The sequence below is a fragment of the Bison bison genome, unplaced genomic scaffold (assembly GCF_000754665.1).
Source record: "Bison bison bison isolate TAMUID 2011002044 unplaced genomic scaffold, Bison_UMD1.0 scf7180017858770, whole genome shotgun sequence".
Lineage (NCBI taxonomy): Eukaryota > Metazoa > Chordata > Mammalia > Artiodactyla > Bovidae > Bison > Bison bison.
In genome coordinates this window covers 1,941,734-1,954,909 of record NW_011489342.1, presented here as the reverse complement: position 1 = coordinate 1,954,909, position 13,176 = coordinate 1,941,734, and the positions used below count along the sequence as shown (strand labels likewise).

The 13,176-nt window shown below is 47.7% G+C and overlaps 1 long non-coding RNA gene across 1 annotated transcript in view; it reads left to right on the top strand.

Moving 5' to 3' along the window:
• Positions 1-10,858, top strand: part of LOC104980475 — a 20,022-nt gene extending 9,164 nt beyond the window's left edge. The window contains exons 3-4 of the long non-coding RNA XR_824267.1: positions 6,484-6,572; positions 10,759-10,858. This is a non-coding gene — a long non-coding RNA (uncharacterized LOC104980475). The remainder of the gene's footprint in view (positions 1-6,483; positions 6,573-10,758) is intronic.
• Positions 10,859-13,176: the final 2,318 nt, after the last annotated feature.

The window sequence follows — 13,176 nt, the reverse complement described above, 5'->3', positions numbered from 1 at the left end:
CCCACTGTTCCCTGATCAAGTGTGCAGAGTGATGTTATGGCCATGAGAGCCCAGAGGCCACTGCCCAATCACCGTGTCATCGTGATGAGGATACTTATGGTTGAGAGGCAGGCAGATGCCGAGAAACATCTTATAGATGGCTTGACTGAGGCCCTTGGCGGCTGAGGGTCCTGCCAGTGAATCTCTGACAGGACCGAGACCCTACCTAGCACTCCTGACTCCCCATGTAGGGTTTTTCTAGAACCTGGTTACAGCCACACCCCGACTCCACTACAGTACCTGTATTTGACAGAGAGGATCAGGTAGGGCTGGGCTTGGCAAACTTGGTGGCCTTCCTTGCCTCACCCCAAAGTCTTAGGAGCTGACGGAGAGTATTTGGGAACAGGTGCTGTACCTTCCCCAGAACACTTCCTGCTTTCTTGTCCAGCACTCTGCTCCAGAACCCCCTCTTGCATAAGATCTACTCGAAGAGAGGGGTAGGGCCCCACCAGCTCCCCACTTCAACCCTCACTCCCTGAAACCCCAGAGAAGACCAAGTTTCCACCTCAGCTAGCCACCCAGACACCTTCCCCCATCCTGCATCCCAGTTGGTGGAGAGATGATCAAAGGGCTGCAGAGAAGGGGGAAGGAGGGCTCCCTCTGCTCACTGGCCAGAGGTCTTGTAATGAAACTCCAGGTTAAATTTGAACCTCTCAGCCATGGACAAGAGGTCGCAGTCAAAGCCGTAGTAGGGAGGGTAAGGTAGTAGATGGCCAGGTAGTCCCTCTGGGTGGGAAGTGGCTTTGGTACCAGTGGTCCCCGTGAGGCTGCCGTCCATGGGGGCCCTGGGTGTGTGCCTCCCATGCAGCTGTACAGCAGCCAGGGACACGGCTTCAGAGTCTTGACGCTGTGTGTTAAAGACAAGGAAGCCTCTGGACAGTGGAATATTGGTAAATGTTTCGTGTGTGTGTGTGCTAAGTTGCTTCAGTCGTGTCTGACTCTTTGTGACCCTATGGACTATAGTCTGCCAGGCTTCTCTGTCCTCGGGATTCTCCAGGCAAGAATACTGGAGTGGGTTGCCATGCCCTGCTCCAGGGGATCTTCTCAACCCAGGGATGGAACCTGTGTCTCTTTGTCTCCAGCATTGTCAGGCAGGTTCTTTACCACTAGCACCACTTGGGAAACCCTCCTAAATGTTTCACAGTCAGCTCTAAAAAAAAGAAAAGTGCTGATATGTGGTGACTGACAGATTCCATACTGTGAATACTCCCACCATGGTTGATTTTAAGCTCCCAGTGGCTGAACAACTGGCTCACAAAATTCCCAGAAAATTAACCATTGGCTCTCATGAGCTGGTACAAGTCAGAATGAGTACACCATGGCTTCCAGACTAGGGCTGGCAGATTGAACAAGTAAAAGTATAGGATGCTTAGTTAGTTAAATTTAAGATAAACAAAATACATTTTAAAAGGATAATTGTGTTCCCCAAATTGCATAGGACATATTATCTAAGTCTTAATTGTCCCTCTGAAATTCAAATATAACTAAGTGTTCTATATTCCATCTGGCATTACTCCAGCCCCTAATGGAAAGAGGCACAACCCAGGAGTCAGGGCTGCTGCTAACACATAAGGGCCTTTGTGCAAATTAAGGAAAGGTGCTCCCATAGAGAGGCAGACAGACAGACAGACAGAAATTGTAGAAAGGTATCATCTGGGCTGATTCATTGGGAAGAAATGTTCCCTCTGTCTCTGGAAGAACTATGAAAAGAAGGTGTCCCTCTGGGCAGACCGATTAGAGAAAGTTGTCCTTTCCTTCGGGCTGACTTGGTTCTCTTCCTGAGTGCCCTTCAGTCTCCTTTTCCCTGGAGACTACACCTCTGTGTGAGGTAAAACCAGCTTAGCTGGACGCAGCAACCCGGACAAGAGTCAGGAGACGCAAATTCGGGTCTTGACTCTGCCATTTGTTGGCTGGGTGAACTTAGGTGAGTCTTTTCCCTTCCCTGGGTCTCATATTTCCTTTCGATGAAGTTGGAGAAATGGGACCTAATCTAATAATCTACAAAGAAGTTCTGGGAGCGGAAAATCATTGATGTGAAAGTGCTTTGAAAAGTAAAATGTTTGGTACAAACTGACTATGGGCTTTATTCCCCCAAATAAGAGTTGGAACATAAAAAAGAAATTAACGCACACACACACAAAAGAAAGTAGGGACATAAGCGGAAAGTTTAAAAAAAATAAAGTGTTGGAACAGCCCTTTGAAATTAGTACGATCTCTTTCTTGTACAGCCAGGGAGGGGGTCCTGAGAGGGTAAGTGGCTTGCCCAGAGACACATGGCAAACTGGTGACAGAGTTGGAGTGAGAATCGGGTTTCCTGACTCCTGGTCCAGTGTACCTTCCACTCCACTAGGGGTTCCCACAGGTTTGGAAGGGCATGGAAACCCCTCTTGGCCTTGGGTCTCTCCCAGTACAGGCTTGGTCAGCAACAGCAGTCCTGGCTCTTTCCGACATGTGTGTCTATTTGAATAGACCCCTCTCTGTACATGCCTCAGCCCCTTTCACATGTTCCTCAGTGGGATCTGCTGGGAATTGGATGAAAGCCTGCTCTTAAAGCTCATCGGCTCTGTCTCTCCCACGCCATTTCTAGATGCTCTGTCCTTAATGTGGCAGCTGCTTCTCAGACACTAACGGGGAAAGCTCAGAGGGGGTGTATACCATATGATGGCTGCAGGTACCCCTGCTCAAGCCCTGAGGAGAAAGGGGCTCCCGACTCTCCTTGGGCTCTCCCTGCTCTGTGAATTCTCTGTCTCACGTTGCACTCACCAGGCTCATCCCGGGTGAGGTTTATCCCTTGCCACCTCTCCTTAGAGGCAGTTTCTGTTTGGAATCTTCCTTGTCTTGTCCTCTAATCCACCTCTATGAGTTGCTCTGCATGAATCGTGCATGTTTAGCCCCTACCCTGCTCTTTATGAGGTGCTCGTTATACCAAGACCGAACTCCTTCTGTGCCTGCACTGAAGGAGAGAGATAGATAACACATATACAGATCTTATGCTAATGTTAATAACTAGTACCCTCATAGCTCTTATTAAGTGTCAGCCACTTTAAAAAATATTTATTTTTTATAATTATGGTAAAATACACATGACATGAAATTTATAACTGTTTCAAGTGCACATTTGAGTTGCATCAGGTATACTCACATTGTACAATCATCACCGGCATCTACATTCATAACATGCTTTTTTCAACTTCACAAACTGAAACTCGGTACTCATTAGAAGACAACTCCCCATGTAACCAAGCAGGACCCTATGGGGCCTTCCGGGCATAGATCACTCTCCCATATCCTCTGCTTAATTTCTTCTTTGAAGTACCCAGATAACAGCATCTGATGAATATCAACTCATTTCGTGAGTTGTTTTGCAGATGCTAAAACCACCACCAAATGGAAGAAATTAGCTACTTGATAACCATGAACATGTAGCCCCCAGACCTGCTGGCCCTAAAGATTGATAATATTAACTCCTGCAACACCGTCCTGTTACCGCACCATCAACCAACCTGAGAATTGTGCACAAGCTGACTTACATATTCTGGGACTCCTTCTTCACTCTCCCTCCCCTGAAACTCTTTAGGGAATTTGAGTGTTTTGAGCACCATCTGCCTTGGACTCATTTGAAAAGACCCTGATGCTGGGAAAGATTGAAGGCAGGAGGAGAAGGGGATGACAAAGGATGACATGGTTGGATGGCATCACCGACTCAATGGACATGAGTTTGGGTAAACTCCAGGAGTTGTGATGGACAGGGAAGCCTGGCAAGCTGCAGTCCATGGGGTCGCAAAGAGTCGGACACGACTGAGCAACTGAACTGAACTGACCCCTTGCTTGGTGCCCTGCAAAAAATGCTGCACTTTTCTTCACCACGTAACCTGGTTTCAGTAGATTGGCTTTACTGCTTGGTTAATGTTGGATCAGTCAACTTTCTTTACTGTAAAGTGACTATTTTCCCCTTGGTAATACAGAAATATCTTACAGAAAGATACTTTGAGACTATAAAAAATACCCCATTCCTCACCAAATTTTACCCACTAGTTTTAGCACCCATTAATGATTTTTTTCTTTTTGGCTGTGCTGAGTGGCATGCAGGATCTTAGTTCCGCATGAGGGATTGAACCCGTGCCCCCTGGATTGGAAGCTCAGAGTCTTAACTACTGGATGGCTAGGGAAGTTCCCATTAATGATTCTTTCTTGCCTGAGTGAATTATTATTATGCTAGTTGCCGAATGGTGATTTGTTAATTCTATCATTTTTCTATTCAATACATTTATTAGTTGACATACAAATGTAAAAGGAGCTTTCCTTCTTTCTTTCTCTGCTTTGTTTCCTACTGTAAATATGGACTCATGGATTCTTCTTTTATTCCATAGGTTATGACTTATATTATTGTTATCACTTCCTTTGATGCACAGATTTGGCCAGTAGGAGTCCCTTTAAGCTGGCTGTGTGTTCTCTGACATGTCACCATCATTCTTGGAGCACTTCCTTACTGAGTTGCTCTTGTTTGTCCCTCTCGAATTAACCTAATGCTAACCAATATAATCAGGCACAGGAGTAAACACAAAGAACTGAGGGCTCTTGGCTGCTTCTTTTGCTTTGGTTCCTGAGACCCATCATGAGAAACACTGGGCTGGATGAAGCCCAAGCTGGAATCAAGATTGTGGGGAGAAATATCAATAATCTCAGATACGCAGATGACACCACCCTTATGGCAGAAAGTGAAGAAGAACTAAAGAGCCTCTTGATGAAAGTGAAAGAGGAGAGTGAAAATGTTGGCTTAAAATTCAACATTCAGAAAACTAAGATCATGGCATCTGGTCCCATCACTTCATGGCAAATAGATGGGGAAACAGTGGAAACAGTGACAGACTTTAGTTTTTTGGGCTCCAAAATCACTGCAGATGGTGACTGAAGCCATGAAATTAAAAGATTCTTGCTCCTTGGAAGAAAAGTTATGACCAACCTAGACAGCATAATAAAAAGCAGAGACATTACTTTGCCAACAAAGGTCCATCTAGTCAAAGCTATGGTTTTTCCAGTAGTCATGTATGGATCAGAGAAGGCAATGGGAACCCACTCCAGTACTCTTGCCTGGAAAATCCCATGGATGGAAGAGCCTGGTGGGCTGCCGTCTCTGGGGTCGCACAGAGTCGGACACGACTGAAGCGACTTAGCAGCAGCAGCAGCAGCATGTATGGATGTGAGAGTTGGATTATAAAGAAAGCTGAGGGCCGAAGAGTTGATGCTTTTGAATTGTGGTGTTGGAGGAGACTCTTGAGAGCTCCTTTGACTGCAAGGAGATCCAACCAGTCCATCCTAAGGGAAATCAATCTTGAATATTCATTGGAAGGACTGATGCTGAAGTTGAAACTCCAATACTTTGGCCACCTGATGCAAAGAACTGACTCATTGAAAAAGACCCTGATGCTGGGAAAGATTGAAGGCAGAAGGAGAAGGGGCTGACAGAGGATGAGATAGTTGGATGGCATCACTGACTCAGTGGACATGAGTTTGAGTAAACTCTGGGAGTTGGTGATGGACAGTGATGCCTGGTATGTTGCAGTCCATAGAGTCGTAAAGGGTCGGACATGACGGAGCCACTGAACTGAATTTACCTGAGACCCATCACGTTGCCTGCCAGCTCACAAGGTGGTCCCTGAAGCAACCACCCTGAGCCTGAGTTGACCTGGGGAGGCATGGAGAGCCACGTGCTCCAAACAGCCTCCTTTGGAGCAGAAGACTTGGGCAGAGAAACCTGGGAGAAAAGAAATCCTCCAACAACCCCCAAGTACCACCTTAAAACTGAGAAGGGATCACCCTGTCTTTAGGGAGACTGGAGTGGAAGGGAAAATCCTGATGACCATCAGCTTAGAAGCACACTGTTGAAATGTTCAGACAGCCAACCTGGAGCAAGGTGCCCAAATCAGGCCACAGGAGCCAGAGACCCAGGCCTTGCTGTGTACTAAGAGGTCAGAAAACCAGGATAGGGGAGAGCAAAGAAGCAGAAGATGGAATATTGTGCAGAGCAGGAGGTGTCCCCTGGGCAGTGTTCAAGTTAGGGCTCATACAAAAATGACCATGTGTATTGGAGTAAGTGGAGAAGGCTGGTCATGGCTATCCAGGCTGTAGTCTCTGGCCAGGTAGGCTTCCAGCTTCCAGGGGGCCTGAGGAGGTGGTGATCTCAGCACACCCATTCCCAGTTTGCAGCAGGTTGGTATGGATGATCCCCCATGGGGATCATTTGTATTATTTAGACAAGATCAGGCATGTTCAGGGTGGTATAGCCTTAATGGTTTTTATTATTTAGGTTGAAAAGATAAGCTGCTGTAACAAGAGACATGTCCATCCCCACTTTCAAAAATAAAAACAAACAAATAAATAAATAAACAAAGCCCAAATCACACTGAAGTTTAGTTCTCTTATTTGTAAACTTCTGAATTCCAGGCCACCAGGTGACTCTGTTCCACGCAGTCATTCAGGGAAGGCTGGCATCTTATTTCTGCTAGCCCCGAGGGAAGCATGCTCAAATGGAGGTAAGCACCAGAATTACATAGAGATATGGTTTTGTACCAATTGCTGGCACCAGCCTCAGAACTTCAGTAGATCCAAAGCTAAGGACTGGAAATCTGCATATCTAGCAAGTTCTCAGGTGATACTGGTGTTTTGGTGACCACAGTTTGAGAATCACTGCCCTAGGGTGCCGACTTGTGTTTATGGTCACAGCACACACCCATAGGTGCAGCTGTGCTCAGGCTTACTGGAGAGATAAGAGTATGGAAAAGGTAGGGCCTGATCTTAAAGTGCTGGCCCTCTCACTCTCTTTCCTTGGTGACCACTTAGTCCCATGGCCATGTCCAACCGCAAGAAAAGCTGGGAAATGTAGTCTGAATGGGAAGCCACTTGCTCACCTCCAAATATATTATTGCAAATGAAGGAAAGAATGGATTCTGGGGGCAATCAGTGGATTTTGTCACTGTGCTTTGAGAAAGATTTCCATTGGCTTACCTGGACCAGCATTTTCATGTAGAATGCTTTTTAAGAGGATATTACATTGTGATTTCCAAAGGATGACATCATCTTGTTTCAATCAGGAACTATTCACTAGTTGGCACTGGCAGCTGTGTCTGAGGGTCTGGGATCTGCACTTGATGGTGAAAGCACCAGAATATGGAGTGACTGTGGAAGACTGAGGTTTTCTCTAGAGAAGGCATCTTTTATATCTGGGCAGTGTCTAAGGAGCTTTGCTCAAGACTTTCTCAGGACTATTGCAGAGTGGGTATGCAGCAAGGTGGGTTGAGGGGGGATGCTTAGTGAGAGTTGTCTGGAGAAACAGAACTAGTAGAACATATACAAATGAAAGAGAGAAATAAGAGAGATAAGCCTGCAGGGCAGGCTGGCAGTTTGGAGACCCTGGGAGGAGTCAATGTTACAGCTTGAAACAAAGGCAGTTTGAAGACAGAATGCCATCTTCCCTGGGTGGCCTCTATCTTTTCCTCTTAAGGCCTTCAGTGGATTGAATGAGTCCCACCCCATTAAGGAGAGTAATACGCTTTGCTGTTGTTCAGTCGCCCAGTCATGTCTGACTCTTTGCGACCCCATGGGTTGCAGCATGCCAGGCTTCCCTGTCCCTCAACATCTCCCGGAGTTTGCCCAAGTTCATGTTCATTGCGTTGGTGACGCCATCCAGCCATTTCATCCTCTGATGCCCTCTTCTGCTTCTGCCCTCAATCTTTCCCAGCATCAGGGACTTTTCCAATGAGTTGTCCGTTAGCATCTCAAAGTCAACTGATTTAAATGGTGATCTTATCTAAAAAAATACCTTCACAGACACATCTAGACTGATGTTTGACCAAATATCTGGGTACCATGGCCTAGCCAAGTCAGCAAGTGAAATTAACCATCACAGATGTGGAAGAGAATTGTACATACTTCTTGGCTAAGGTAGCCACATTCTCAAAATTTCACTGGATGCCTCTGCTTACCCCTCACTCTCCGCCTGGATGGTCCACTACACAGGCCTGCCTGAGTGGCCTTACTGCACATACTTGCACAGCTGGCTGGACCCCATCACTTCTGAGAGTAAGATGGTCTGGGATGCTGTGAGCATGAAAGCCTGAGAGCCTCATTGGGGCTGTGGCAGCCCCATTTCATCAGGCCAGGTATCTGGGGCCCAGTTCTTCCCTCCCTCTGCGGTCTCATGTTGGTAGACTTGTGGATAGAGATTAGGAGGTGGCCAGTGAGACAGGGCCATGTGGAGAGTGTTTGGATAAACTTTTCCTTCATGTTGCCAAGGACAGTGGCTTGGGCTAGCTCTGACTTCTGGGAGTGGTGGTCAGGACAGTTAGGAAAGACTGAGGGTTATGTCATTAAAGGACTCTCACAATGTTCTTCCAACCCAGCTGGTTCCAACAAGCTTCACCTGGTCAGACCCTTACTCCCACCTCCCTGAGCCTGGAAAGCAGGTCTCTGGGGAGGACATGGTCATGGGGACAATGTGTGCTTCCGTTTTCTGGAACCTTCTGATCCAGGGAAATGCCCTGCCCTACCATGCCTGTTGCTGCTACTGCTGCTGCTAAGTCTCTTCAGTTGTGTCCGACTCTGTGCGATCCCACAGACGGTAGCCCACCAGGCTCCCCGATCCCTGGGATTCTCCAGGCAAGAACACTGGAGTGGGTTGCCATTTCCTTCTCCAATGCATGAGAGTGAAAAGTGAAAGTGAAGTTGCTCTGTCGTGTCCGACTCTTAGCCACCCCATGGACTGCAGCCTACCAGGCTCCTCTGTCCATGGGATTTTCCAGGCAAGAATACTGGAGTGGGGTGCCATTGCCCCTAAGTTGGAAGGGGATCCATTCATCAGCCCCCTCTCTGGAGTATCCTGGAGGAGGCATCACATAACCTTTAATTCTCACAAACCAGTGCAGCAGTCCTGCCTCCCTGTTCCAAGGCCCTCTCCACAGCTGCTGGACTCTGTTGTCAGAGCACAGCAGGGCACCAGGCAGAGTCAGGGACCCCTTAAACTCCTTTGGTTGACTCATACAGACACAGGAGCTCATGGACTCTCAGATGAATAGAGCCACCGCCGCACATATGTACACATGTGCCTGCAGAACACTTTCTGTGTTATAAGACATCTGACTTGTCCCTCCAATGTAAAGTCCATTGAATTTCCCTCTGCTCCCCTTTCCTCCTCTACTTCCTTTTCTGCATCTCAGAGGCATAGAATTAATTAGAGGCATATTAATTATTAATATGTCTTGGTTCATGACATCCTCTCATCATTGGTCCCTGCAAGGCCATCTTTTATTAACTAACGAATTAATAGAAGTATCATGGCAAGCGCTTCTGAAACCAATATCCCTATGACTCCCAGAACACTGGCAATTACTTATACTTACCGTCATACTTATACTTAAGTATAACCTTGTGACCTTGCCTCCCACTCCCAAGGCAACTGCTGTTCTGAATAATACAGTCTTTACTCTTTACTTTTATTTTTTAAATGCAATGCTGAAGTCATGTTTCTTACAAATTTTATGATTTTTTGGCTTACTTTGTTTTAAGTTTACACAGAGATCTGTTGTATGTAATCTTTTGAGGGTTAACTTTTTCACTCACTATTCTATTGTTAAGCCCACTGAGTAGTTCACTGAATTTCTGCGTAGGCAAATAATATGACTTCTAATCACTAGTGAGGCAATGCTCGTCTTTGCTATGGCTGGTTTTAGGCTAGCAAGTGGCATGGAGAGATTGTGAGTGCATGCTCTATAGCTCTTGTTTATTTATTGGCTCCAGGAGTGGATCCCCATTTATGGAACTTGGAAAAGCATTAAAAATGATTATTATTGGTATTTATAATGATTTCTCTGGAAGAGGAAATAGCAATCACTCCAGTATTCTTGCTTGGAAAATCCCATGGACAGAGGAGCCTGGTGGGCTGCAGCCCATGGGGTTGCAAAAAGTCAGACATGACTTAGCAACTGAGTATAAACGATTAGGTGTTTATTTTGATGATATTCATTATAAGGAGTCATTTTTGAGGACCTCAAACACCACTCACATTCTGGCAGGAGAGCTAAACTCTCTTACAGTGCTTTGTGGGATTCTCCAACTGACAAGAGCACAATGTGAAAAAGTCAGGATGACTGGCTGGAATCAGTTGTAAGAAATGGGATATATGATGCAATCTACTCCCTCCCCCAGATTGCTGGCAGGGCACCCTTCACCCTTCCCCTACTGATTATCCCCTTTTATGTGGCATCTTAAAGTTATTTCACGAGGCTTGGTGGTAAAGAATCCACCTACCAATGCAGGAGACACAGGTTCAACCCCTTGGTCAGGAAAAGCCCCTGGAGCAGGAAATGGCAACTCACTCCAGTATTCTTGCCTGGAAAATTCCATGGACAGAGGAGCCTGGAGGGCTACAGTCTATGGGGTCACAAAGAGTCAGATAAGACTGAGTGATTGAGTATGACTTGCAAAGTTATCTCAAGGTAATTGTATCCCTAGGATCCAGCTACGTGTCTGGAAAAAGAATGTGTTCCTGGGCTTCTCTTGCTTAACCATTCCATTTCGATGTGTTTAAAAAAAAAAGTACCACAGTCGGGAAAATATAATACACACACACACACCAATATGTCTAGCCTAAAATTTACCTGTATTACTGATTGTTGTAATTGCCTCCTAACTCATCTCTCTGTTTCCCCACTGACCCCTCTACAGTTCATTCTCAACATTAAAGCCAGAGAGATCCTGTTAAAGCCTGCTCAAAACCCAATTTAGGAGTCTTTCCTGCTAGTCCAGAGGTTAGGAATCTGTCTGCCAATGCAGGGCACAGGGGTTTGCTCCCTGGTCCAGGAAGATCCTGCATGTGGCACAGCAACTAAGCCCAGGCACCACAACCATTGAGCCGGCCTGCTGCAACTACCGAAGCAACGAGGGAAGCCACTGCAATGAGAAACTCACGCACCACAAGGAAAAGTAGCCCCTGATTGCCACGATAGAGAAAGCCCAGCACAGCAACCAAGATCCGGTGCAGCCATCAATAAATAAATAATTAAAAAAAAAAAAGAAACCAAGCAAACCCCAATTCAGAGTAAAAGCCCAAGTCCTTCTGAAATCACAGGCTTTCATCGTGGATCCTGCTGCCCCATTCCCTCCTGGCCTCCCTGTTTCACAAGCACTCAGGCTCGATGCGCTCTCAGGACATTTACACTTGCTGCTGCTTCTACCTGGAGAGCTCTGCGCTGAGCATCTGTGTGGCTTTTATCCTTTCTTCCGTTTTTTGCTGAAATATTGTTGTTATTATTCAGTTGCTAAGTCATGTCTGTCTCTTTTGGGGACCCCATGTATTGGAGCCCTCCAGGCTCCTCTGTCCACGGGATTTTCCAGGTGAGAATACTAGAGTGGGTTGCCATTTCTTTTTCCGGGGAATCTTCCGATCCAGGGATTGACCCACATCTCCTGCATTGGCAGGCGGGTTCTTCACCACTGAGCCACCAGGGAAGCCTGTGACCTTTCAGTTCAGTTCAGTTCAGTCGCTCAGTCGTGTCCGACTCTTTGCGACCCCATGAATCGCAGCATGCCAGGCCTCCCTGTCCATCACCAACTCCCAGAGTTCACCCAGACTCACGTCCATCGAGTCAGTGATCCCATCCAGCCATCTCATCCTCTGTTGTCCCCTTCTCCTCCTGCCCCCAATCCCTCCCAGCATCAGAGTCTTTTCCAATGAGTCAACTCTTCGCATAGTCTTAACCTCTCTGAATCTCAGTGTCTTGTTTTTAAAGCATAGGCCAATAGTAACCACCTGGACTGGAGGCTGCAGGATTAAAGATGTGATGATGTATGTAAATTCTTGCTGCTTAGTAACTGGCAGTGTCCTTATGGGAAAGCAGGCACCAAGGAGGCCAGGGACTCATCCTTTAAGTTCAGCACCAAGTCAGCAGAAAGCCCTGGGCCTCCTTTTCCCTGCAGCCCGGGCCAGCTGAGGTCAGGCAGCCTGTGGGAACCCAGGAGAAGGCGGAGGTGCTGGGGCTAGATCTCTAGGGGCCACTTCACTGTGGGTTTACTCCTTTAGGAATCAGGAGGCAGGCACTCTCCCCCATTCACACCTTGAGAGATGGGGACTCAGACTGGAACAGTAACTTGATCCAGGAAACCCAGAGGGACAAGGCCAGTGCCAGGACGCACAAGTCGGGAGCCCCTGGCCCGGTCCCTGGGATGCATGGGATTTGTGCCTTCTGGTTTCTGCTTCCCGCTCTCAGAGCAAGTTTAAAGGATGCTCCTCCCCTTTCCTCCCGCCTTCCCAACCCGCTCACTCCCAGGGGAGGGGCGGAGTTCCCGGGCCCTGCTGACACCGTCACCACGGCAACGCGGCCATACTGGCCGCAACGGACCGGGGGTCTGAGTCTTCGGCGCTGCGGCCTCGTGGCTAAAGCGGAGCATGGACACCCTCTTCGTGGAGGAGGTGGCGGCCTCCCTGATTAGGGAGTTCCTCAGCAGGAAGGTACGTGGCGCCACCCTTATAGTTATGGGAAGTTGCTTGATTGTGGGGGTGGGTGAGGGGAGCAGTCTGGAGACTCTCCGGCCCTGGAGACCTTTTGGGAGGGAACCCTTCCCCTGCCCGCTGCCTGCCCTAGAGATGACTGATGTGAGAGCCCCTTTCCCCGGACTTTGGGAACTACATTTCCCAGGAGCCCTTTCTGTGTCCGCTCACTTCCCGTAAGCCCGTAAGCAGGGACAGGATAGCGGCCGCCCTTAGAGGTATCTCTCCCTTCCCGGCTCGCGAACCCCGGGCCTGCGCCCCACTCATTTTCTTAAAGTTCCCGAGGCTCTGGGAGCCCAGCAGGCCGGCATGGGTGCCCAACTCTGATGTAATCAGACTTACATCCCACTAGGCAAGAACTTCCTCCCAAAGGGAACCCAGAGGGCTAAAAAAAGTTCTTGCCAGTCAAACCCTTTAGTCCTGTTCATCAGTGGGAAGGTTCAATCGAGGTCGTTTTAAGTTCTCCTGTTATCTTGTACCGGTGGCTGTATCTTCCCTGGTGGCTCAGCTGGTGAAGAATCCACCTGCAATACAGGAGACCCCCGTTCGATTCCTGGGTCGGGAAGATACCCTGGAGAAGGGATAGGCTACCCACT